We start from the raw sequence: 27,583 nt of genomic DNA on the forward strand, positions 1-27,583 counted from the left end.
GATCAAGTCTGTCAAAAAAAATAAATAAATAAACAAATAAATAAATCCATACTGCCCTGTTACGGTTTCTATCTTTCTATCTGTCCCTTCATCTCTAGTTTTCTTTCTATTCGTTCTGTACCATAGCTGCTCTTGTAGAGAGCCGCCATTTTTCTCTAAGAGCTATGAACAGTGGTGTTCCTTCTGGTTCTGTTCTATTACCAACTTTCTTCCCTCTATTCGTCAGTGACCTTCTTAGGATCCAACCTTGTCCATTCATACACTTATACTGGCTCCTGGTAAACTCTGTCTCTTAGCCCCAGTGTTGCATTTCTCTCTCTCTCGCTCTCTCACTCTCTCTTTTTTTTTTTTTAATCGCTACATAAATGGTCACTGCTCCTCTGAACTGTCTGCTTGCATCCCCCCTCCACTAAGGCAGAAGCATAGCATCCATCTAGTAGCAAATTCTTGTCTTTTTACTGTCCATATCTCATATGAAAGAGTTGACTGTTACTCACAGTCCTTTATATATGCAACAAGTCAACTCTAGAAATGTTTTCCCATGTATTCCCTACTATCTATCATCTCCTGTATTTTAAATGCAGTGTGTCAAGGTATCTTGAAATGATGGGATCTTGAATTTAGGTCTATGTTATCTTGTTCTTTTCTTTCCCTGGAAGGAACAGTCTTGAAGGCTTATGGCCTTTTGTTCCATCTTCCTTGCATAAAAAATATGTATGTTTATGTGTAAACACACACACACACACACACACACACACACACACACACACACACACACACACACACACACACACACACACATCTTTCTATCTATCTATCTATTACCAGACGCCTCAATCCCGTTTGGGGTGGTCACAAACAAATCGCCTCCAAGTCGCCCTGTCCCCCGCCATTTCACTGCCCAGCACCCAACTCACCCCCCCCTCTCTCATATAGCTCTCCACCCCATCCCTCCATCTCATCCTCGGCCTCCCCCTCCCTCTTCCCCCCTCCACCTCACTCACATACACTCTCTTCGTCAGTTTTTCACCCTTCATCCTCTCCACATGGCCACACCACCTCAGTGTGTTCCTCATAACACTTCCTATCACATCCACATCCACACCACAACGATCCTTTATATCCTCATTCGTCAGCCTGTCTCTCCATGTGACTCCACAGGCTCCTCTTAAATAACTCATTTCCACTGCTCTCACTCTTGACTTGTGTCCTTCCAACAACGTCCAAGCTTCACTTCCATACATTAGAGTTGGTATCACAATACTGTCATGTAACTTTTTCACTTCCATGCTCACTTCCCTGTTTCTTATCACTGCTTTCAAAGAACAAGCAACCTTTCTTCCCTCCTGTACCCTTTCAAGCACTTCACCCTCCAAACCTCCATCCCTACTCATCACACAACCCAAGTACTTAAACGTACTCACATTTTCCAATTCCTCACCATCCAACCTCGTTGTACATTCACTGACTTCACCTCTCTCAAAGACCATCACTTTACTCTTCCCTACATTCACCTTTACATTCCGTTTCTTACACACCCTCCCAAACTCATCCACCAAGCCTTGCAGCTCCCCTTCGTCTTCACTCAACAACACAGTATCATCTGCAGATAACAGTACAGGGAGTTTCCAAACACTACCCTCTCTCACCAGGGCCACTCCAACATCCACTACCCTACCTTGTACCTCTTTTATTACCCCATCCATGTACAGATTGAACAACCATGGAGACATGACACATCCCTGTTTCAACCTAACTTTCAAAGAGAAAAATTCACTTAGTTCACCATCCACACGCACTGCAGCCTTCGCACCATCGTACATACTCTTCACAGCATTCAACAACTGCCCATCTACTCCATATATTCTTAACACTTTCCACAATCCTTGTCTATGCACCCGGTCATATGCTTCCTCCAAATCCATGAAAGCCGCATGCAACTTCTTTCCCTTCTCTAGAAACTTTTCCACTAAAGATCTAAGAATGAATATCTGATCTACACAACCTCTTCCCTTCCTAAAGCCTCCCTGCTCTTCTCCAACTAATTTCTCTGTTCTTTCTCTAACTCTGTCAATAAGTATCCTACCATACACTTTTCCTATTATACTAAGAAGACAAATGCCCCTATGATTACGACACACTTCTTTTTCCCCTTTTCCTTTGTACAAGGGAATAATTATACCTGACTTCCAATCCTCCGTGACTCTACCTTCCTCCCAGGCCAATCTGCACATCTTCCACATCCATTCTACTACTATCTCTCCCCATGCTTCAGCATTTTTTTTTTTATAAATAACAGAACGGAGGAAGGAAAAACAAATGGGTAAAAAAAAAATAATCCATACACCAGACTACTGGCGTCCTCTGTTCATAAAATATCTGTAACAGTTAGACTTGAACAGTTGTGGGTTGAAATTTGGAGGAAAACAACTCTGGGGAAGCGAGTTCCAGAGAGATGCAGTTCGGGGAATGAAAGAATTCTGATAGGCAGAAGTTCTGCAATATGGTTGAGTGACATTCCAGTCATGAGCGCTACCAGATGGCCGTGTAGCACGAGGGAAGGCATGGAGAGGTGGCACCATGGACGCAACTTCGTCTGAGCATTTGCCAAAAAAAATATCTGTAAAATAATGCAAGGGAGGCAATATTCCTTCTTACTTGCAGGGGAGGCAGTTTATATGTAATGGCAGGGTTGTTAATGATTCTAACGGCTTTATTCAGAATTTTGTCTAGTTGTCTTAATGCAACCTCTCCACAACCATTCCACAAGGGTGAGCAATATTCAAGCTGAGAGCGCAAATGACTCTTATAAATTATAGCTAACTGCTCATCGGCGAAGAAGTTACGGACTCTGTATAATAATCCAAGTTTCTTTGAGGCGGTTTTGGCAAGTGATCTGACATGAGAGGTCCAGCTGAGGGCACTGTTAAGTGAGACAACAAGAATTTCAATACTTTTGGAGATGGGAATATTAGTAGCACTGAAGGTAATGTACGAATCTGGCAATATCTGTCTATTAGTAAACTGTCTATATTTAGTTTTACTAGCATTAAAAAAGACAAGGTTGTTTTGTCCCCATTCACTGATTGTAGATAGATCTTGATTTATGGAGATGGCTGTACTGAGTTGAGAGGTAGAGATATTAGACTTTGTAAATGGATGTCTGAGTGTGAATGAACTATGTAGTGTTGAGTCATCTGCGTATGAGTGAATGGGATTGTGAGTGACAGATAAGAGATCATTAATATGAACCAGAAATAGGGTTGGCACCAGAACTGATCCCTGCGGCACGCCGGCGTTAATTGAGTGGAAATTCGAATATACATCATCTACTTTTACTCTTATTTTCCTGTCACTAAGATAAGAAGAAATCAAAGGAACAAAAGACTTTAGTCCATAGCAAGGGAGTTTGGACAGCAGGGAACGGTCCCATACTCTGTCGAAAGCTTTAGAGATATCAAGAGCTACTGCATGAGTTTCTCCAAAAAGATCAATTGATTGATGGATGGTATGAGTTAAGAGATTGAGTATGTCAATGGTGGATCTTTCGTGGCGAAAACCGTATTGTCTATCACTAATTAAGTTGTTGGATTCAAGATGTTTAACAATATGCTTATTAATTAAAGTTTCAAATACCTTACCAAGAGAAGATGTGACAACTATTGCTCTGTAATTGGAGGGGTCAGACGAACTTCCTTTCTTCGGAACTGGGTGGATATTGGCTTCTTTCCATGAATTTGGGAATAAAGAAGTACGTATGCATAGTCTGAATAATTTAGCTAGGACACACTCCATCAATTCCTGGGGCTTTCCCCGATTTAACTTTATTCATTGCTTCCACAACTTCTATCCTACTGATTTCTTCCTGTCTTCTCACCTCCCTCCTTCTCCCAGCCATTCCCCAGCCACTTATACTCGTACTCGCATTACTTCCATCCTCTATGTTCAAAACACACACACACACACACATATATATATATATATATATATATATATATATATATATATATATATATATATATATATATATATATATATATATATATATACCACGTTGAGTACACCGCTTCCCGTCCAATCAGCGAAGTTAAGCAACGTTGGGTCTGGTTAGTACTTGGATGGGTGACCGCCTGGGAACACCAGATGCTGTTGGCATCCCTACGTGTCAAGTGGGGTTGGTGGAGGATTAGTGCCCCTCCCTGTAAAACAATTAACTCTAAGCCCTTGGCCACCCCGTCTGGGATATATGGCGTCTGGCAATGAATGAATGAAAATATATATATATATATATATATAGTCGAGTTATTAAGACTGGGTCGCATTCTATGAATCAGGATGGATTCGGCAGTGATGAGGTCAGAGTAAGACTGACATGAAGTTAGTATCCGAAAATCTGCAGAAGAGAAAGGGTGATCAGAAAGGTGAGAGTGCTCTCTGATAGAAGAATAAGAGGGTTTAGAGAGAAACCTTCCAGTCCTAGTGGATTTACCTTGGTGCTCAAGAATTCGGTGGAGTAGCCAACGTGAGGTCGACCCCACGTATCTAGCAGGACAGCTAGAACATGAAAATAAATAAACCACATTTTACCGGAGGTTAGTATGAAGACAAAATCAATGCTTAAGAAAGCTACCTATAGTACTCTTGTTTGTTAAGATTATCTTAAAATTATTTTGTGGATAACAATCACGGAGAAGTTTGTTTAGTGTTTTCCTAATTTCGTAACTTAATGAACCTAGGTATGGGATCTTGATATACAAACACTCCTTATCTACAGTGTGAACAGGCCTGATTGAGGAGAACTTTGAATTTAAAAACCTGCTTAATAGTTTCTCGAAAACACTGATGGGGTACATATTATTGGCAAAATAGGTTCTTAAGAAACAAATTTCGGAGGGGAAAGTAAGCCAAGAGGAGCAACAATTGTACGCTCTGTTGAACAACGTTGTAATACTGTTGATCTTAAAACCGTACGGGATGTAACTGAGGAAGTTTGTGCCTAGGCCAGTGAAAGTAGGTTTCCGGTAAACACTCGTGGATAAATGAGAGGGGTGATTGTTAACTAGAATGTCCAGGAACGGAAGGCGTTTATCTTTTTCAACTTCATGAGTGAAATTTATGTTAGGATGTTGGGAGATTATATAATCCATAAACTTATGAATATCAGCAGGGTTTTTAAATATAACGAAAGTATCGTTCATGTACCTTCGGTAAAAGATGGGTTTAAAATCAATGGGACAATTATTAAGCCAAGTTTGTTCATGGTGGCAAAGAAAAGCGTTAGTATATGAAGGACCCAGTGGTGACCCCATCGCCACTCCATCGTTTTGAGTAAAAAGTTTTCCATTAAATGTAAACAGGGATTGGTGGGTTGCTATCTCCAACATGTTGTAAAATGATTTTTTGTCCAAGCCAACTGAAGTAAGAGTAGAAATACTGGTGTTATCTGTGATGAGCCGAGTGGTTTCATGCAAGGGAACATTCGTGAAAAGGGATTCTACATCAAAGCCAGGGTGACAGGGTGATCAAATCTCAGAGAAGTGACTTCCTTGACAAACTCTGCAGAATTTTGAACCATATATTTATTTGTACATAAGGAACTGATCAAGGGAACCAAAAATTTTGCTGTGTTATAACTGAAGGTACCAATAGATGAGATGATGGGTCTTAAAGGTGTGTTAGGTTTATGAACTTTGGGGAGACCATAGAGATAACCAGGAACTGAGCCAGAAGCATACAGACTATTAGTCGTACTATCACCTACTTTATCTTTAATACTTCGAGGTAATCTATTTAGTTTGTCTTCATGTTTTGGGATGGCAGATGGAGGTTTTCATTTCTCCTGACATTGATCGATGATTGTTGTCCTTTAAACTTTTAGTTCCACTGATGATGGAGATTGTGTCTCCGAAACGTTTGGATTAATAATAAAGATGCTGTACATAACAACGTTGGTACTACTTTTCCTGACAAGACTAAGGTTCCCAAGAGGAAGATCTATTGCGGATATATATATATATATATATATATATATATATATATATATATATATATATATATATATATATATTTATATATATATATGTATTGTTACATAGCCTATGATTTCATCATCCTTTGTATAATGCTAACGTACAGTATGCTGCATGTATGATCACGATTCGCCTCGTGGCTTCCATAGTGACCAGGCTTGCGTGTTCTACCTCACTCCCCCCTTCTCCCCTTTACAGTAGAGTAAGTCGTTCTTTCTGTTGTTCAGAGCAGGATTGTCAACTCTTTGTCCCCTATGGCTTCATTTGCGCGTCCTTCTTACAAGTTGTATCAAGCTCTGCCGGCCCCTATGTAATGAGCTCAGTTTCTGCATTAATTGCCACTTAGATCTACTCCTCATTTTGTTCACATCTCTGTCCTCCCCTGTATAGTGTATTATTATTTTTGTGAGTGCTCAGGAGGTCTCCAGCCATCTAGCTGCTGTATTATTTGAGTATAAGTGTTATTACCATTTTTCTTGTACTGTATGGCCTAAGGCGTTAATTCGTAAGCCTGGTAAGGTTATTTGTGATTCATGTAAAGTTTTTAATGTCAGCCATTATTAATAATATTTTGTATCTGTAATAATATATCTTGCTTTAACTGAGCATTATCCAGTTTTCTCATTTATCAGGGCTGACTTAGATAAATTTGTTCTTGCTAAATTCGTGTTAATAGAGGCTATTGCAGTTAACCATATATTTAACCTGTTTTTGCCATTACATTATTCTTATGAGTCCTGAATGTTTAGTTGTTAGTTTGAGCATTAAACTTTAACTTGTAATTTTACCTAACTCTTTTGTTGTGAACCTGGAACTTTGCGGGACAGTAGTGATTTTAGTATTCTCACTTGAAGTGTTCATTATCTCTCTCTGTTCCGTAACATAAATTTGGCGACCTCTTATCAGGATATTCAGGATATTATCATAAAGATATTGCTTGATATTTTGTGACTTTGATTTATTCATGATGTCTACTATTACTACTCTTGATGAAGCCAAAGATTTTTTGTCAAATTTGCAAACAGCGTGTGATGTAGAAAACAGAACAAAAAATGAACTTAAGCTTGTTGCTCAACAATTGGGAATTGCTGTTCGGTCTCATCATTCTAAAGATCAAATTGTTGACATGATTAATAAAAGCTTGTTTAATGTAACTCCTCCAGATGAGCAAACACAGATTGAAATAGCTAAGTTACAGCTAGCCCTGGAGGAGGCTCGTGCTAAGGAGCCTGAGTCTCAGGCTCGTATGCAGGAGGCACAGGCATAAATTGAAATTGCTAGGATTCAGGCAGACCATGAGTATCGCATGAAACAAAGTGGAACAGGATCATCTAGCTCTGATGATTTTGATGTGGCTAAAAATATTAAACTTGTCCCTCCTTTTAATGAATCTGATTTAACAAAGTATTTTCAGTTGTTTGAGAGGGTAGCTACAGGTTTTAATTGGCCCAAAAAGTATTGGCCAGTACTCCTTCAAACTGTTCTCACCGGTAAAGCTCAAGTAACTTATGCATCTTTGCCTCAGGATCAATCTGATAATTATGATGTAGTTAAGAGCTTGATTCTTAAGGCCTATGAGCTTGTTCCTGAAGCCTATAGAGTAAAATTTAGGACAACTTATAAGCAAGATAAGCAATCCCATGTTGAGTATGCAAAAATCAAAGAAGATCTGTTAGAGCAGTGGTTAAATTCCAAGAATGTAAATTCTGATTTTGATAAATTTAAGCAGATGATTTTGCTGGAGGACTTCAAAAGGAGTATTAATAAAGATGTAAGCTTATATCTTGATGAGAAAAGAATAGATAATTTGTCTGATGCTGCAGTTTTAGCTGATGAATATGTTCTCACTCACAAGAGATATTCTAAAGAGAAAAAGAAAGCTGAGAGTAAGTACGTTGCCGGTACTCAGAGTACAGGTAACAGGAAAGAGAATAAAGATGATGTTTCTCAGGAAGTAAATACCAGCTCCACCTCTAGATTTCAGAAAAGTAAATGTACTTATTGTAGTACTCTTGGTCATACTACGGAGAAATGTTTCAGGAGACAGCGTGATGTGAACAAAAAGGAGTCTTTAAATATTCAGTCAATTGGTCTAGTGTCCACCCTTGAGAGTTCCCAGAATTCTTTAACGAGTTAACTGAACCTACTTTGAGGGGTAAATTAAATTCTCATGATGAAGCTCCTCTTTTGAGCAGTAACGTGGGTGACATGCTCAAGAGTTCATGTGCTAATTTCCTGTCTGATGGTTTTGTCAGTCCTCTGGTAAATCAGTTAAAATATATCGTGATACAGGTGCTTGCCAATCCCTTATGCTGACCAGTGTTCTAGGCTCTAATGTTAATTCCTCTGATGAAACTGTAATCTTACAAGGTGTAGGGAATAATTACTTCTCTGTCCCTCTGTGCAGAGTGAATTTAGAGTCTGGTTTTGTTAATGGTTCCGTTATGGTTGGGTTGGTTGAGACACTCCCAATGTCAGGTGTAAATTTCTTACTTGGAAATGATATTGGTGGAAGTCAAGTGTGTCCAGCTCCTCAGTTGTCTAGTGAACCAGTGACTGCGGCCAAGGATTGTGATGTACCTGATGTGTTCTCTGCATGTGCTGTCACTAGGGCTAAGTCTATAGTTAATGGTGACTTAGAGGATAATGATGATGATGATGTTATCCTAGCTGACACTTTTCTTGCTAATTTGGACCACTCACCAGATGAGGCAGTACCCCGTAGTGTTGATAATTTGTCTCGTCAAGAGTTGGTTGAGTTGCAGGTTGCTGACCCTGAGTTGAAAGGTCTAGCTAACTCTGCTTGCAGTGAGGAAGAGTCAGCTGGTGTTTCTATTTGTTATTATATAAAGTCAGGAGTACTTATGAAAAAGTGGAGACCCCCAACAGCATCAGCCGACTGTGAATGGGAGGTTGTACATCAAGTTGTCATCCCTCGTGTTTGTAGGCAGGATATCATTAGAGTGGCTCATGATTACAGTTTGGCAGGACACCTTGGAGTGAGGAAGACTGTGGCACGCATTTTGAAACACTTCTACTGGCCAGGTATCTTCAGAGATGTTTCCTGGTATTGTAAGTCTTGTCACACCTGTCAAGTTGTGGGGAAGTGTAATCAGACCGAAAAGGTTGCACCTCTAGTTCCCATTCCTCCTTTTGAGGCGCCTTTCACCCGTGTGTTGGTGGATATTGTGGGCCCTCTTCCTAAGACTTCTTCAGGATTTTCTTATGTGTTGACCCTGATTGATATGACTACTCGTTATCCTGAAGCCATTCCACTTAGAAATATCTCAGCAAAGAACATGGTTAAGGAAATGCTAGGGTTCTTCACCAAGTTTGGTCTGCCCAAGGTGGTACAGTCAGACCGGGGAAGTAATTTCATGTCAAATGTTTTCAAGCAGTCTCTGAAAGAGTTGGGCATCACCCAGATCACGTCTTCAGCTTACCATCCCCAGACTCAAGGAGCGTTGGAGAGATATCATCAAACACTCAAATCGATGCTCAGGAAATACTGTTTGGAACATCAGAAAGATTGGGATAAAGGTCTTCCATTCGTTGTATTTGCCGCAAAAGAATCTCCAAATGAATCACTTGGTTTCTCACCCTTTGAACTACTGTTTGGCCATGAAGTAAGAGGACCCCTTAAGGTACTCAAGGAATGCTGGCTGTCAGAGGAAGATGACGTCAACCTGCTGAGTATGTGATGAAGTTCAAAGAACGGCTGTCCACTGCTTTACAGCTGGCGAGAGAGAATTTAGGAGTTGCTCAGGAGAAGATGAAGACTGGTATGATAAGAAGTCCAGGTTACGCCACTTTCAGCCAGGAGATCAGGTTTTGATTCTGCTACCGGTGCATGGGCAACCTCTTCAAGCCAAGTTTAGTGGTCCTTATTTCGTGGAGAAGAAACTCAGTGATGTCAACTATGTCATCGCCACACCAGATCGTAGAAAGAACAAGCAACTTTGTCACATCAACATGCTAAAGTTATATCACAGGTGGGACGAAAATAACCCAGTCTGCACTGTAGCTGTTCCACCCGAGTCTTCAAGTGAAGTTCTCCCATGCAGTATGAGCCTGAGTGATAGTTTGGGGAAGAATCCTGATATCATGAATGATCTCCAGACTAAGCTTTCTCATCTAGCTCCTGAGGAAAGGCAGGGGTTTTCGGCATTACTGCAAGAGTACTCGCAAGTGTTCCGTGACACTCCAGGAAGAACCACTGTGTTGATGCATGATGTTGATGTTGGAGACGCAAAGCCAATTAAACTGCCTCCTTACCGTGTGAACCCAGTGAAAGTTCCTCTCATCCAGAAGGAGCTTGGCTACCTGTTGGACCACAAGATGATTGAGCCCTGTCAGAGCGAGTGGAGTTCTCCTGTCACTCAAGTCCCTAAGTCAGGTGGGTCACAGCGGCTTTGCATCGACTACAGACATGTTAATCAGATAACCAAAACAGACACTTACCCTCTCCCTCGTGTGGAAGATTGCATAGACAAGATCGGAAAGGCTAGGTACATAAGTAAGTTTGATTTGTTAAAGGGATACTGGCAAGTACCTATGACTGAACGTGCCAGGGAGATCTCATGTTTTGTAACACTAGGAAAGAATTTTGCATGTTCTATAATGCCATATGGTATGAAGAATGCACCAGCCACTTTTCAGAAGCTCATGAATGTTGTAACAGAGGGTTTGGCAGGGTGTGTTGTTTATATTGATGATGTATTAATCTTCAGTGACAACTGGAAAGATCACCTATGCCATGTCAGTAAATTTCTTGAGCGTTTGGTTCAGGCTAATCTTGTAGCTAATTTATCAAAGTGTGAGTTTGGTCAAGCTAAAGTTCAGTACCTTGGGTACGTAATTGGTGATGGACACGTTGCACCACCAGGAGCTAAGGTTCAGGTTATAAGTGATCTTCCCAGACCTAAAAGTAGGAAAGAGCTACAAAGATTTTTGGGAATGGTAGGTAATTACAGGAGATTTGTTATTAACTTTTCAATTCTTGTATCACCACTTACAGACCTACTGAAAAAGGGAGTTAAATTTGTCTGGACCGATAACTGTGAATCCTCTTTCAGTAAACTTAAAGCTATCCTATTAAGTCAGCCAGTGCTCGCTACTCTAAATTTTGCTAAGCCCTTTAAGATGGCTGTTGATGCAAGTGATACAGGAGCTGGGGCTGTTTTCCTGCAAGAGGATGATCAGGGTATTGAACACCCTGTATCTTATTACAGTAAGAAGTTCACTCCACCTCAGAAAAACTACTCCACTATTGAGAAAGAGCTTTTGGCCTTGATTTTGGGTTTACAGCATTTTTCATTTTATTTGTGTTCTGGTTTTGACCCCATAGCCATTTATACCGATCATAACCCACTGAAATTCCTTAGTAAGTTTAAAGATAAAAATCAGAGATTGACAAGATGGAGTCTACTTCTTCAGGAGTATTCATTAGATATACAACATGTCAAGGGGAAAGAAAATGTTATTGCAGATTGCTTATCTAGATTTTAGATAGATTGTTTTAGAGTAATAAGAAATTTCCTTTGTAAATTTCTTTTTCTTTGTGGGGAGGTGTTACATAGCCTATGATTTCATCATCCTTTGTATAATTCTAACGTACAGTATGCTGCATGTTTGATCACGATTCGCCTCGTGGCTTCCATAGTGACCAGGCTTGCGTGTTCTACCTCACTCCCCCCTTCTCCTCCTTATAGTAGAGTAAGTCGTTCTTTCTGTTGTTCAGAGCAGGATTGTCAACTCTTTGTCCCCTATGGCTTCATTTGCGCGTCCTTCTTACAAGTTGTATCAAGCTCTGCCGGCCCCTATATAATGAGCTCAGTCTCTGCATTAATTGCCACTTAGATCTACTCCTCATTTTGTTCACATCTCTGTCCTCCCCTGTAGAGTGTATTATTATTTTTGTGAGTGCTCAGGAGGTCTCCAGCCATCTAGCTGCTGTATAATTTGAGTATAAGTGTTATTACCATTTTTCTTGTACTGTATGGCCTAAGGCGTTAATTCGTAGGCCTGGTAAGGTTTTTTGTGATTCATGTAAAGTTTTTAATGTCAGCCATTATTAATAATATTTTGTATCTGTAATAATATATCTTGCTTTAACTGAGCATTATCCGGTTTTCTCATTTATCAGGGCTGACTTAGATAAATTTGTTCTTGCTAAATTCGTGTTAATAGAGGCTATTGCAGTTAACCATATATTTAACCTGTTTTTCCCATTACATTATCCTTATGAGTCCTGAATGTTTAGTTGTTAGTTTGAGCATTAAACTTTAACTTGTAATTTTACTTAACTCTTTTGTTGCGAACCTGGAACTTTGCGGGACAGTAGTGATTTTAGTATTTTCACTTGAAGTGTTCATTATCTCTCTCTGTTCCATAACAATATATATATATATATATATATATATATATATATATATATATATATATATATATATATATATATATATATATATATATATATATATATATATATATATATATATATATATATATATATATATATATATATATATATATATGTTACTGTTGGTACTAGTAAGTATTCTATCAATCTATTGCCAGACCCCTCAATCCCGTTTGGGGTGGCCACAAACAAATCGCCTCCAAGTCGCCCTGTCCCCCTCCACTTCACTGCCCTGCTCCCAACTCACACACACCCTCTCTCATATACCTCTCCACCCCATCCCTCCATCTCATTCTCGGCCTCCCCCTCCCTCTTCCCCTCTCCACCTCACTCACATAGACTCTCTTCGTCAGTCTTTCACCCTCGATCCTCTCCACATGGCCAAACCACCTCAGTGTGTTCCTCATAACGCTTTCTATCACATCCACATCCACACCACAACGCTTCTTTATATCCTCATTTGTCAGCCTGTCTCTCCATGTGACTTCACAGGCTTCTCTTAAATAACTCATTTTCACTGCTCTCACTCTTGACTTGTGTCCTTCCAACAACGTCCAAGCTTCACTTCCGTACGTTAGAGTTGGTATCACAATACTGTCATGTAGTAACTTTTTCACTTCCATGCTCACTTCCCTGTTTCTTATCACTGCTTTCAAAGAACCAGCAACCTTTCTTCCCTGCTGTACCCTTTCAAGCACCTCACCCTCCAAACCTCCATCCTTACTCATGACACTACCCAAGTACTTAAACGTACTCACATTTTCCAATTCCTCACCATCCAACCTCGCTGTACATTCACTGACTTCACCTCTCTCAAAGACCATCACTTTACTCTTCCCTACATTCACCTATAGATTCAGTTTCTTACACACTATCCCAAACTCATCCACCAAGCCTTGCAGCTCCCCTTTGTCTTCACTCAACAACACAGTATCATCTGCAAACAACAATACAGGGAGTTTCCAAACACTATCCTCTCTCACCAGGGCCACTCCAACATCCACTACCCTACCTTGTACCTCTTTTATTACCCCATCCATGTACAGATTGAACAACCATGGAGACATGACACATCCCTGTTTCAACCCAACTACTACTAGTAAGTAATAATGGACTTAATATTGATAACTGAAAAAAGTGTATGTATGTAAGTTTGTATATAGATGATGTGGCGTTTGTCATTTAAAATAAAATGTGGTAAGAAAAAATTAAAGAATTAAATAGCGTGTGAAAGACTATCTCATGTCGTAACGTCACTCATTGCCTGTTTGTCTTTCTTTTTTCTAGCCCTGTTATCCTCAATAGCTCTAGCTTAACTGTTAGTTTGTCATAAATACGACAATTGTATATTTTGCGTGAAGTGTTTGTTTATCACTCCTGTATTAGCAATATATTCCTATAAGATAATGGTGATATTCATTTTTGAACTTATAAACAAATAAAGAGATTATATAGTTAAACTCTCTGGAGAAAATAGAGTAAAAGTATATACACCCACTTAGCAAATGTAGAATGATGTCACCCTTTGAGACTCAGCACCATGGTGATGGGTCAGCTGTGAATAATGGTGAATGTGGTATTGCGGTGAGTGGTTGGTTAGGGCTGGTTCTAGTAGTTGCTGTGTTGTGTCTCCCGTCACCACTGAATGAATGCCTCCTCGCTGTCTGCTGCATAGGTTGGTTTGCTTGATGAATGTTGCTTGTATATATGGCTTGTTTCGTGGCAGTTGTAGATATATGTAGTTTACCGTGAATTGTAGAACTGAAGCTCGTAGCTTAACAGAATTGTTGTAGCTGAATGTTGATAAAATCATGAGCCGTAAGTAGATCGTATTGTGGTTCGTTGGTTTGCTGCTTGCCCCCGATGTTGATACGTATTGATATGTAGTCGTTGATAGGCAGAAGATCGTCAAACCACCGCCAGTATAAAGTTGTACGGCATAAATATAATATCGTAGTCATCTCCAAGCTTTTCTAAAAGTGAGATAGATTGTAGGGATTTTAACCCTTTCGGGCACCATAAGTTTTCAATAAGCTTTGGTTCTGTGCACAGAAACAAAACATCGCTCAGGCTGGCTCCGCTCGCGCGAAAAGGAAAAAAATTCTATGGCCCAATTTACTCTCGGGAAGTGCTTATATTGTTACAAATCGCATCCCATCATCTTCGCTGATGTTTATATTATCAGATAAGAAAAAAAAAACGTAGAACATTTGCATAAACATACAAAAATGAAGCCAGAATAAGCCTACATATCTGTCTATCTATTGGCAGACGTCATAGTCCCGTAAGGAGTGACCATTTGACTTTGAGTTATTTGTTTTGATGGGGAGAGGCACTAACCCTCACCAACCCACTTGTTGACACGTAGGGAGCACGTATGGTTTGGTTATATGGTTACCACCCAGCGTTGTAAATGATTTCTTGGCCTACAGGAAACCATTTGGCTTGTCACTCATTGTAAAGCCACCTGCAAAGGAAAGAAAAGCAGTAAGAAGTAACAGGAAAGATGGGAGAAATAGGAGGAGAGGAGGGCAGGCACAGAAAAAGAATGATAAAGGCTAAGGAAGAAGTAGGCAGCACTACAAGTGAGTGGATGATGGTCGCCACCACCTACCACTAGAATAAACCTTATTTAGGAAAAACTAGCTTCTCGTAACTTCCCAACATCACAGTGAAAAATTTTTCCTGTGACAAGCAGTTGCAAGTACATGTATATATGCAGAATTTCACGGTCTTTCAAAAGAGCCAGGTTCGAGTTGATCCGTCCAGTAGTTTTTCGAGTAAATCGGAAAAAAAAAAAACTACGAAAATCGCCTAAAAAGGTCTGATCTGTTGAATATTTCGTATGTTATTAGTGACACTGTAACCAACATATTGTAAATTCTATCCAGTTTTGTAGCCCAAAGATTAACCCATTAAGACCGCAAATATTTCAGACAGGGTACCTCCCACAACTGCAATTCGGGGGTGTTTTGGCAACTTTCACCAAGGGCAAATTGACTGTGTTCTGGCTAAAGAGGAAGAATTTACATACCTGACAACGCAATCCGTACCCCTGTAGGCCTAATGGTTACCGCACAATCGCGCGTCAAAGTTCAAAAAAAGGTTATGATAGTTACCCCTCGAAAACAATCGAAAACATGAAAATTTTGATAACTACCTGTTTTTCTTATTGAAACAGGTCATTTCAACGTGTTTTGTCACACCAACCATGAAAACAGGTGTAGGTAGGTGTTGGGAGATTACTAGATTGTGGGGAGATAAAGAAGGCTGTGAAGAGTAGGCCTATAGGTACGGGTGTTGGAAATAACAAGCTTTTCGCATGAAAAGAAAGCACTTCAGTGTGTTCTGTAACATCCACCATGAAAACAGGTGTGTATGTAGATGTGGGGAGATAACTAGTATGGGGAGTAGACCTATAAGGCCTTGGTGGTACTTGGGGAGAAAAATTTTGGCATCAACCAAATTCTCTTGTGGAAACCCTCCATTTCAATGGGATTTGTCATACCAGCCATAAAAACAGGTGTGTATGTAGGTGTGGGGAGATAAAACAGGTGTGGGGAGCAGCCCTACAAGGCCTCAGAGTCATTCCAAAACTAACACAGATGCATATGAATATTTATAACCATCAAGGACATCAAAATAAGGTTGAATAATGCTATAAATGCGTGCATAAGAAAGGAAAAAAAACAATATTTTGTTTCCGATTTCTCTTTTTACTGTCCCAACTTCTCGTTACACATTTATCACACCATTACAATTATCGCTTTATCATTACACTTCATCACACTTATCAGTACAGTTTCGGCAACAACCAAATTCTCTTGTGGAAACTCTGTTACAATGGAATTTATCACACCCGCCATGAAAACAGGTGTGTTTGTATGTGTAGGGAGATGAAACAGGTGCGGGGAGCTGCCCTACAAGGCCTCATAGTCTTTCGAAAACTAACACAGACGGACACTACTCAGAGGTGCTAATCTGGGCAGGTAGGAAGAATGAAAAAAAAAATATGATGCGTCGTACGTACAGAAACTGGTAGGTACGAAGTGAGAAATGAACAGAGTGAGGTGTAAAAATTTGGGAAGAAGTAGAAATAACATAAAACAGGTACTTTCATCATGCCTAACACTCGGGGGCCTGTTGGGGGTTGGAAGGGTAGTGAGGGACAAGGAGGGAGAGATGGAGTGGGGTTGGGGAGGGGGGACGAGGCTAGGAGGGAGGAAGGAGGGACAAGAGAGGGTGGGAAGTGACGCAGGTTGCTGTGGGAGGAGAAATGCAGTTGCGTGGAGGGGTGGGAGAGTGATGGAGGACAAGGAGGGTGTGAGGGAGTGGAGTAGAGGGTGGCATGGAGGCGGCCGAAAGGGGGGTGCCCCCCCACCGCCCGGGTTGGTCCAATCCTCCCTCACGCAACATCAGGGGCGAGTTCTCATTGTCCTGAAGCCATGTACGTTATAATCGGGGTGGAGCAAGCGCTCCGCAGTTTTTTACAGGCCGCATTCAGTTGATGCGATTAGGCATTTCGGCATAAAACTCAAATCGCATAAATTGATACGATTAGGACTAAAGGGGTTAAGGAAGCCCATGATATAAATCACAGTGTTATAATCCTTACTGTTATTGAGAAAATGATTTATTAAAAGTTACAATGGGTTGTGTGCGGTGACATCACCTACGCTCCGGTCCGTAGGCTATGTTTGCCTTTCATAACTTTTCCCCAGATAATTATTTGCACACTTTGGTTGCTTTGCTTTACAAAAATATGCATAAGATATCATCAGCTTGATCAAGCTTTCTTCAGATTTTTTATTCGACCTATACTTTACGAGTAAAACGACTGAGAGAATAGCAGTGAAATGCACCACATATTCCCTATGAGAAATACATAGTAAACACACAATTTATACCTTACATCACAATAGTATAAAAACTTGATAAATAAGTTGGTTACTCACGTCCTCTAGCAGTGTTGTAGTGTTTCTTGAGAGGAGATGGAATTGCAGAGAGGAAGACAGGTACGATCACAGCCTGTGTGTGTGTGTGTGTGTGTGTGTGTGTGTGTGTGTGTGTGTGTGATGTGATTTACTGCTGTATGCTTTCACCAGTATGGTACAGCTCAATCTCCATGGTCATGGTGGTTCCAGTGGTGTCAGGCATAACACCAGTGGTGGTAGGAGTTGTGGCAGTGATAGGAGTGGTGTCAGTTGTCATAGGAGTGATAGCAATGGTGACAGTTGTCATAGGAGTGATGACAGTGGTGTCAGTTGTCATAGGAGTGATGGCAGTGGTGTCAGTTGTCATAGGAGTGGTGTCAGTGGTGTCAGTTGTCATAGGAGTGATGGCAGTGGTGTCAGTTGTCAGAGGAGTGATGGCAATGGTGTCAGTGGTCATAGAAGTGATGGCAGTGGTGTCAGTGGTCATAGAGTGATAGCAATGGTGATAATTGTCATAGGAGTGATGGCAGTGATGATAGGAATAGTTACACCAGTGGTGGTAGTGATGAAAGGAATGGTGGTAGTGACAGTGCTACTACTGTCTGTAGTGCTAATTGCCACGGCCTTGACCACGGCTTTGCGCTTACCTCCCTTTGGGTCAGATTTAGCCCTTGCTCTCCTCCTTCTCACTCTCTCCTCACAAGAATCACTTTCAGATTCACTTTCACTGCTTTCTTCACTCTCACTTCCACTAAACAAGTATTTCATGTACTCTTTCTCTGACAAGCCCTTGCAATACATTGTAGGTTTAGTGTAAAATAGGAGGGGAACAGTAAAAATCGGTTAGGAATTATCAAATCAGGTTTTCTCTGAAAATATATTTAGAAACACTTATAAACCTTCTTTACAAGCACACTGCACTATATTATATATAACATATTACCACTATAATACACATAAGGCTTGGACACTGCGAGAATAGAGAAGGCAGATTTAAAGGGCCAGCTGCATACTCAGACACCCTATGAGGCTGACTGCCGGGAGAACACTGAGCTAAATATTGGCCGCTTGCCTCTCCAATAAGCTTCTGGGTATTGCTATATATTTCCTTTAAACCTGGCTACCCTCACCCTTGTCTCATCAAAATTTGACGCATATAATATTCATCTGCAGGAAAAGTTTCTACGATCATTTATAGGGAGTTTGCGTCCTGTTGCGTCATTGGTTACTCATCAGATTGCAAGGGTTATGACTCACATTGAGTCATCGTGTGCAAAAGGGTTAAGAAGGAGATAATGTATTGCTGTACAGTGCAACCCCGGAATTTGTACGCCTCTCTACTTGTACAACTCGGTTTTCATACAGCTTTTTCGCCCCAAAATCACTCCAGTTTTTGTACAGTGACCCGTTACTGACACTAAGAAATGAGGCATCATAGGTGCCACATGGTCACCAGACTGGCTTTATCTTCCGCCAGCTATGCATCAGTCATACAGGCTTGATTAAACTTTGTGATGAATTACATATTTTCAATAGAAAATTGTACATAATCACAGGCCCTAAGAAGATTAGTGAGACAGCTGGAGCTAAAAGTAAAGCAGTGAGAACATCAATTGGGCTGAAAAAAGAACTCACTGCAAAGTTTGAAAGTGGAACCCTTGTCTCCGATCTCGCCATTCATTATAGTATGGCGAAATCTACCATTTCATACATACTAAAGAACGGATTAATGCAAATTATATTGCTTCTTATGGAAAAAAATTATTCGGTTTTCGAACAATTCACAACTCGTACAGCCTTCAGGAATGAATTGTGAATTCCGGGGTTCTACTGTACTTGTCATGGATGGCAGGAGGAAGATAAAGATGGGTCTGTGGTTTTATTGCATTTATATATATGTATATATATATATATATATATATATATATATATATATATATATATATATATATCAGCAGCAGCAGCAGCAGTTTGAGTATCCACTGCAGGACCAGCCTATCCTGACCAAAGTGGGGACGATACAGCAAATGTATCTCTACCAAGTGCCTTAGGATGTCTGGTAGAGATTGTATGTATGGTGAGAAGTGTTTGTAAGTGTAATTGTAGTGTTGGAGTGGCTTTGGATGTGTGTGTACTCTGTGAACCAAGTGTAATTGGCATGCGCAAGCCAACTGGGCGCAAGCATACTTTATAGTAAGTGACACTAGTTCAACCACAGCACCCCTTGTGTCCACCAATGCAGTACGTGGCAGGGCGAACACTCCCAAAATTTATTACCCTGGCGGGGCACAAACCCTGGTTCACCTGTGTATGAAACGCACATTCTACCACTGTACCACAGAGGCTCCATATATATATATATATATATATATATATATATATATATATAAAATCATCCCCTTGGCAATGTTTTGTCATTGGGCCAGCTTGGGAAGTTGCAGCCAGTGTGAGATCAGAGACACGGCACATTTCTCCAACGAGAGTGGTGCCAACACTTGCACCTGCACTGTCATATTTCCTTTAATAAGCTCCCAGCATTTGCCTGAAAAAATAAAGGGAGGAATAAAAATCTCACTACCAGGCAATAGTGCACCAGATTCATCAATTTTTACTTACTTAAATCTTTATAAATAAAAACTTATTCAGCACTGTTGGTAGCCTTCTGAAGGACATCCCTAAATAAACAATGAATTTTAACCTGCCCCATCCCGGCTGATTTTTAACCAATGACCTCCCCTAATCCCGGCAGATTTTCGATTTTGTTTTTTCTGGTTAAAACCTCCACTTTTTATGAGAAACATCAAAAAATCATTAAAAAATCGCTCATCTGAGGTTTAAAATACCGGATACGGGTAAGAGCACCCCTTACTTAACTGTGGTTTATGTAGGGCTGGCTCCAGAGAAAACGTGTTCTATGGGAGGGGTAACTATTCCACACCGCTCATAAAAGGTATTTACTTATTTATTTGGTATGAATTTATATGTAGTACAAGAATATATTGGTTTTCACACAGTAATATAGGCTATATAATCATTGTTTCACTCACAAAACACAGCAACATACCTTACCTTTTTTGGCAACATTACCTGACCATCATTTCTGTCTGTTTCTTCCTCTAATGCTACATACACTTTGTCCTCCAAATTGTCATTGATTGGGGAATCACTCTGGCCTTGAATTTCGTACTGTGGTGCGACATGTCTTTACTGGCCAGGTCACTGGTAACAGGTGAATTGCCGAGACAATGGAGTGTGGGGGGGGAGGTCATGCTTAGTAAGGCATTGTCCCTGCCTGGAATCTGGTAGAGGAAGGTGTCCCGTGTATACGTACCAAAAATCAAGCACAAAATTTGAAAAATGTGCAAATGACGGACCTTGCAATTGAGGCTTGTTTATGTACATCAGCGGGAGTCAGAGTGACAAAACGTTTGGACGTATATATATATATATATATATATATATATATATATATACATCAACGGGAGTCAGCGGCTTAATAGTTGGAAATCATCTAATGAGCAACAAAAAGAAAGGAATGGCTATGAACCATAGCTTTTGTTTTGAACATAAAATTACTGTATTAATCACTTTCCAAGTGTTTAAAGAACTAATTCTGCATTTTTAAAAATCTCATACTCAGTCCTGTCATTGCTGGCCATTTTCCTTATAATCCATAAATCTGTTGCCAGACACTTTAATCCCTTAAAATGTTGCTACAAACAAAACGCCTCCATGTCACCCTGTTCCCTGCAATTTTGTAGCAATCTCTCCAAACCCACACCCCCTCCCTCTCTCATATGCCTCACTATTCCATCCTTCCATCTCATCTTCGGTCTCCCCCCTCCCTCTCTTCCTTTCCATCACACTTACATACACTCTCGTACTTAGTTTCTCACTCTCTATCCTCTCCACAACGCAGAACCACCTCAATATTTCTACTATTGCCTTCTGTCACTATATTAAATGAGGATTATTCTTCATTTCTCATTCCATCTTAATTGTCTTTGAGAAATGACGTTACTTTACTGGATCAGATACCAAGGAGCTTTTTATCATCTACGGAAGTAGTAATGTAGTCGACTGACTCTGTCTTTCTGTCTGTTACTACTATATCTGAAAATCAAGTGGGCAAACTATACGGAAATTTTCTGGGTAGTATCTGGGGATACATGCCTTGAACTGATTAGATTTTGGCGATGCAGCGATGTTATGTCCCAGACTGCCAGAAGATTACTGATCTATTTTTTTAAAGACTAGAATGCAAGGAGGAATTGAAATGTGACAGGCGAATCCAAAAACTTTTCTTTATTTTGTATTTTTTAATTTCTTTCTATTGAGGCAATAGTGTTATCACCCGCATCTTTGTGGGTCTATCTTTTACCAGAATATCTCGGAATTAAGTGGGCAAATTGTACCCAATCTTTGTGGGCAGTAACCCTTGATACATGGCTTGAACTAATTAGAGCTGTGATGCTATGCCATCAATTGTCATATTGCTGATATTGTGTTTAGTGATGGTGGGCGATAAACGCAAATGGGCAAATGCTCTGGCTGTCCTTATATTCTTATCAGTGACATGTTATTGAATAATGTGCAGATATGGGACGATTCATGAGTAATATCATCGATTATGGTCATGATTACCTGACAGTTTCTTGAGTATGAGTATACGAAATTTAGTGCGTATGATTACGATTATAATTCCATGCCATGTAGTCGTGATTACAGTTCTCATTACTTCCTACACAAATACATTTAAAGGAGTAAAAATATCCATTTGATTTGAAGATGCAGCAGCATTATTAATTCCATGCTCGCTTTCAGCCCCTGACCCTGTACTTAATGAACCTTCAGTCACTCATCCCTACTGTAACTTTTCGTGTACTTAATCGTCAAAAATACCATCCTTGCTCGTCACACTACCTCATTCACATTCTTCGTTACCAGTCATATTCTAAACTTCCTTATTCTGCCTCACTATGCACTCAAGAATTTTCTTCCTCTCATAGTCGACAACTGTACTCTTGTATTTGCACTGTTAGTTTCTATACCTTGCACAAACACTTCCAAATTCATTCATCATGCCTTGCAATTCCCACTTATCATTTTTATCTTTTTATCAACACAATATATCAACCACAAACAATAGTGTTATGCTGGGTAGAATTAGGCTCGACTTCTCGTACCTATTTCACCCAACGTGGAGCGGGGTCCTCTTTCGAGACCGGAGCTAGTGCAATAAAGAGAGGCAGGACATAAAAACCTTCGGCAACACCATACACATATATTACCACAGTCAGACACAGAACATTTCAGCAGATATTACAACACAATATGGAGCAATACAAAACCTTATCTAAGATATGCGTATCTCGCAGGATACTGGCTTTCTAGTTACTAATGACAACACAACAAATCCTAGTATTAGGAGTGCAGTAAATACAGGTGCGCGCAGAGCGCGTGAGGGGGGGGGAGGAGGAAGGGGGGGAGGGAGGGGGTTTGTGTTTCACTAGAGGGAGGTAGAGGAGACGCGGAGAGTGACTTAAAACGGCGAGGAGAAAGTTATGGTAATATTGGAAGATGCCCGATATTGGCAGGGGAGTTTATGTGGTTTCTGTTAGCGAAGATCCTTTGACAAATAACTCTAATTCTTGATTTGGCTTTAAGAGCGTGAGCGAGGAATGGAGAAGGTTTTTAGGAGTAGCGTGCAGAGGGAGGGAATATCATTAATACTTCCTTTCTTGATATTTAGAGTGGGAACATGTCTCTGTAGGCACAGGCTTATTAATTACACATCTTCCAAGTATGATATATAGACTCTCGCTTCACAACGCGTAACAAAGTCGGGATACTCGTAATACTACTTCACAATATTACTTCGCGGCTAGCTAATAGAACACCAATAATATTTCTTCCTTACAATCTTTCTCCTAACTCTGGGGATATGTCTTTATAAAGATTCGGGGCGACACTCGCACGTATTTTCACTTAGATCTTAGTCCACATTCTCGTCCTCCAACTTGATATTGTGTTCTGATTTACCCCAATATACATTACATAAATTCACAGCACAATACTTATTCTAGGAGAGAGGGAGTCACACTTAACCTAATTCACTATTGTTACAGGATCACCCGTATTTTCTCATGGAAGGAAACAAGGGCACGACATCGGTCATCCAGTTGGACTCGGGGCACCGTCAAGGCGGGGCGAGCCGAGAGGCCACGGGGCGGTTCGCAAGGGTGTCCTCTCGCGTTCGGGTCTCCCGGTGGCTTCCGGACTGGGCTCCGGCGTAAGGCCCGTAGGACTGGGGCCGAATAGGTCCAGGAACCTCTGGGTCAGGTCCCGGCGTCGTGGGGGCGTGGTGAGGTCTCGCCCGGGTGTCCTAGGGAGGGCCGAGAGAGGCAACAGGCTGCGGTCTCCCACGACCAGAGGCGCCGTCAGGGGAGGGCTGCGGCAGCGACTCGCACTGGGGCCCGACAGGTGTGTCTGCTCGAGGGCCAAGCGTAAGGAACAGAGACCGGGGTAGGCAGGGAGGTCTGTCCGGGATGTTCTGGAACAGGACACCTGGAGTTCAGTCTCCGGTTGTGGAGACGTCCCTCTCCTAGCTACGCCCTGGGAGCGACCATAGATCGTCTCTACCTGGACACTGGGGGAGCGACCATTGATCGTCTCTACCCGAACACTGTGGGAGCGACCATTGATCATCTCGATCGGAGCACTAAGGGAGCAACCATTGATCGTCTCTACCTGGACACTGTGGGAGCGACCATTGATCGTCTCGACCGGAGCACTAAGGGAGCGACCATTGATCGTCTCTACCTGAACACTGTGGGAGCGACCATTGATCGTCTCAACCGGAACACTGTGGGAGCGACCATTGATCGTCTCTACCTGAACACTGTGGGAGTGACCATTGATCGTCTCAACCAGAACACTAAGGGAGCGACCATTGATCGTCTCTACCTGAACACTGTGGGAGCGACCATTGATCGTCTCGACCGGAACACTAAGGGAGCGACCATTGATCGTCTCTACCTGAACACTATGGGAGCGACCATTGATCGTCTCGACCGGAACACTAAGGGAGCGACCATTGATCATCTCTACCTGAACACTGTGGGAGCTACCACTGATCGTCTCAACCGGAACACTAAGGGAGCGACCATTGATCGTCTCAACCTGAACACTACGGGAGCGACCATTGATCGTCTCTACCGAAACACTGTGGGAGCGACCATTGATCGTCTCTACCAGAGGGGCGCTGTCTGGAGTGCTGTTTCTGATTCCACCCCTAGCTAACTCAGTGATTCCGCCACGCGAAGGTGGTGTCTTTCGCCTACGGTAGCGGCGGCGTGGTGGCTGAATGTCACAGGGGCGCACGGCCTGGGCTGACATGCGTCGTTGTTGCCCGGAGTGGTGGTGGCTGGTGGCGGCTACCCCGTGGGGTCCGAGTGAGGGTGTCGGCATTCTTGTGGGCGAACTCTGTTGTTCCTGGTTTGCCCTGTCGTCGGGGATACTACGGTATTCTCCAAGAGTTTCTTCGGGAGTACTGTAAATGCGTCTGTTAAAGCCACGCATTTCACCACCCTGTTCTTGTAAAAAGTCACGTCCCTGTGGCTGGAGGTGGAACGCTAGAGTGTTGGGGGTGGTGTAAATGGGCTGGAGGTGTCGGAGTGTGTTCTGCCAGGCGACAGTGTAGGAATTTTCCTCCTGTGCTTGGTCATAGGTGAGGAAGAGGGCGGAGGGGGCGGTGGTCGACTGGAGGATATTTAACAGGTGGTGCTGCCCGCGGAGTCGGTGGTTCTTGGTAAGGGTAGGGGCCCATGTGGCCCGCTTAATCCTCATGTTGCTTGGTGTGGCTGTCAGTGTGGTTGGAGGTTGAATGCTGGATAGAGTGGGTGAAGGCTGGGTTTTGTGTTGCGGTAATGCGGCGTTGAGTCTCTGGGGAGTACAGGTAGGAGGGATTTGGGCCTGGTGTAGCTTGACGGTGTGAAGTCGCAGAGAGGTGGGTGATGTAGGGGTGTGTGAGTATCGGGCGGGTGGGCATGAGAGGCGGCCTGAGCGGGTGGTGGTGGTGGTGAGGGTTGGGGTGGGGGGAGAAGTGGGCGTTGGAGGTGGGTGTGTTGTCTTGCGCGCCGCGGGCATGGTGGAACGTGGTATTGGTGGAGTGGGCGTACAGATGGTGGGTAGGGGGAGGGGGGTTGAAGGGGGTTGTGGCGAGGGTGTGGTGGTGCGGGCGGAAGAGGTGGAAGTGGGCGGCTGGGATGGGCGCGTTGCTTTGGGTTTGGGTGTGCGGTGGGGCGTGGAGTGGGCTGAGTAGGTGTACGGAGGGGGGATAGGAGAGGGGGTGTGGTAGTGGGCTGGGGGGAGGGGGTGGTGGTGGGGGCTGGAGATGTGGGAGTGAGGATTGAGGGGGAAACCATGGACGGATGGGGCGAGGGTGAGGGGGGGGGTGCGGGAGGTGTCAGGTGAGGTGCTGGGGGCAGGTGAGGTGGAGGTGGTAGAGGGGGCAGAGTGGGAGGGTGAGGAGGAGACGTAGCACTCATATGTGGCTGTAGATGGTGGGGCGGGGGCCGGGGGGGCTGGGGGTGTGGGGTTGGGGCGGGGGAGGTGGGCATGTGGAAGGGGCGCACGTGCCAGTTGCGGAGGGTACGGGGAGTGCCGTGGTAGTCCACGACCACCTGGTAAGGGTTGGGGATTTTGGTGATGGTGTGGGGGCCCGTGAAACGGGGGGCGAGTTTGTGGGGGGTGGGGAGTTGAGCGACGACGACTGTGTCGCCCGGTTTGAAGGGGTTGGTGGCTGTGTCGGGTTCAAGGTCTAAATTCCTCTGTAGGTGGTATATTTGCCCTTTTAGCAAGTGCAGCGGGTCTGTGGCGGGGGTGGAGGTTGGCGGTTGCAGGTGATGGCGTAAGGGTAGTGAGAGGGGAGTTTCACCAAAGATCCTTTCGTGGGGGGAAACCCCGTCTTCTCGGGGGCACGAATTCATGCCCCACTGGACGATTTTGACGTGTGCCAGCCAATCGTCTTTCGTAGCCTCGATTCTGGTACGTAGCTGATTGACCAGGGTACGATGGCTGCGTTCACACACCGCGTTCCCTTGGGGCCAGTATGGTGAGGAGTGGGAGATTTCGTATCCAAAAATCCTGGCCAGTTCTTCCCAGACTTTTCCGGAGAACTCGGGGGCATTATCGGAATGGATGGCTTGGGGAATGCCAAAGTAGGGGAACACGTGTAGGAGTAAGGCATCGGCGACAGTGACGGTGTGATGTTCCTTAGCAGGGCAGACTACCACGAATTTAGAATACGTGTCGACAAAAGTGATCACGTATTTATATCCAGATTTAGGGGGAAGAGGCCCTACTACGTCGACTGCCAGGAGCTGTGAGGGCTTGTGGGCGGTGATATGGCCAGATGGCCCGGCGGTCCGGGTAATGTCTTTCCCAAGCGCACAGGCGCGGCAAGTTTGAATAATTTCCTTGGCGAGGGTGGAGGGGTTCAGGGCCCAGTAGATGTCATTAAACACCTGTAGCAATTTCTTTGTACCCAAATGGATGCCATTGTGGGCGTGTAACTGGCGCAGGGTGTCGCGTGCCGCATCGGGGGCCAAGAGAATGTGCCCAGATGGGGTTGAAAGGTGGTCACCCAGTCGGCACAATTTGGGAAACAGGTGGGCTGGAATCCAGGGGGGTCGTTCCTTGTGGTGCCAGAGTTTCAGCAGGTCAGGGTCTCGTTGGACCGCATGGATGGGAAGGCGGGAGAGGGCATCTGCGTTGGTGTGGAGCTTCCTGGGTCTGTATGAAATCTCATACTGAAACTCCTCTAGGGTGTCACGCCATCGGATGATTTGAGCGTTCTGGGAGTCCGATTGTCACAGCCACTTGAGTGACTGGTGGTCGGTTATTATAGTGACTTGGGTCCTGGAAAGATAAGCCCTAAAATATTGGAGGGCCCAGATTATGCCGAGGCATTCTCGCTTGGTGGCGGCATAATTTTTCTCGGCCGGGTTCAGTGTGCGGCTGGCGCAAGCGATAATGTGTTCCCGACCGGCCTGTACCTGGGCTAGAACAGCGCCAATTGCGTCAAGGGAGACGTCCGTGTAGAGGTGAAAAGGGAGGGCATAGTCGGGGAAGGCCACGATGGGGGCCGAGACGAGCTTGTCTTTCAGCTGTTGGAAGGCGGCTCGTCGGTCGTCGGT

The 27,583-nt window shown here is 43.0% G+C and overlaps 1 pseudogene; it reads left to right on the forward strand.

Moving 5' to 3' along the window:
• The first annotated feature begins 4,036 nt into the window (after nucleotides 1–4,036).
• Nucleotides 4,037–4,155, forward strand: LOC145390843 (5S ribosomal RNA; annotated as a pseudogene).
• Nucleotides 4,156–27,583: the final 23,428 nt, after the last annotated feature.

This window comes from Coenobita brevimanus, chromosome 15 (assembly GCF_032717465.1).
Source record: "Coenobita brevimanus isolate Jiangsu-jjx chromosome 15, ASM3271746v2, whole genome shotgun sequence".
Taxonomy (NCBI): Eukaryota; Metazoa; Arthropoda; class Malacostraca; order Decapoda; family Coenobitidae; genus Coenobita; species Coenobita brevimanus.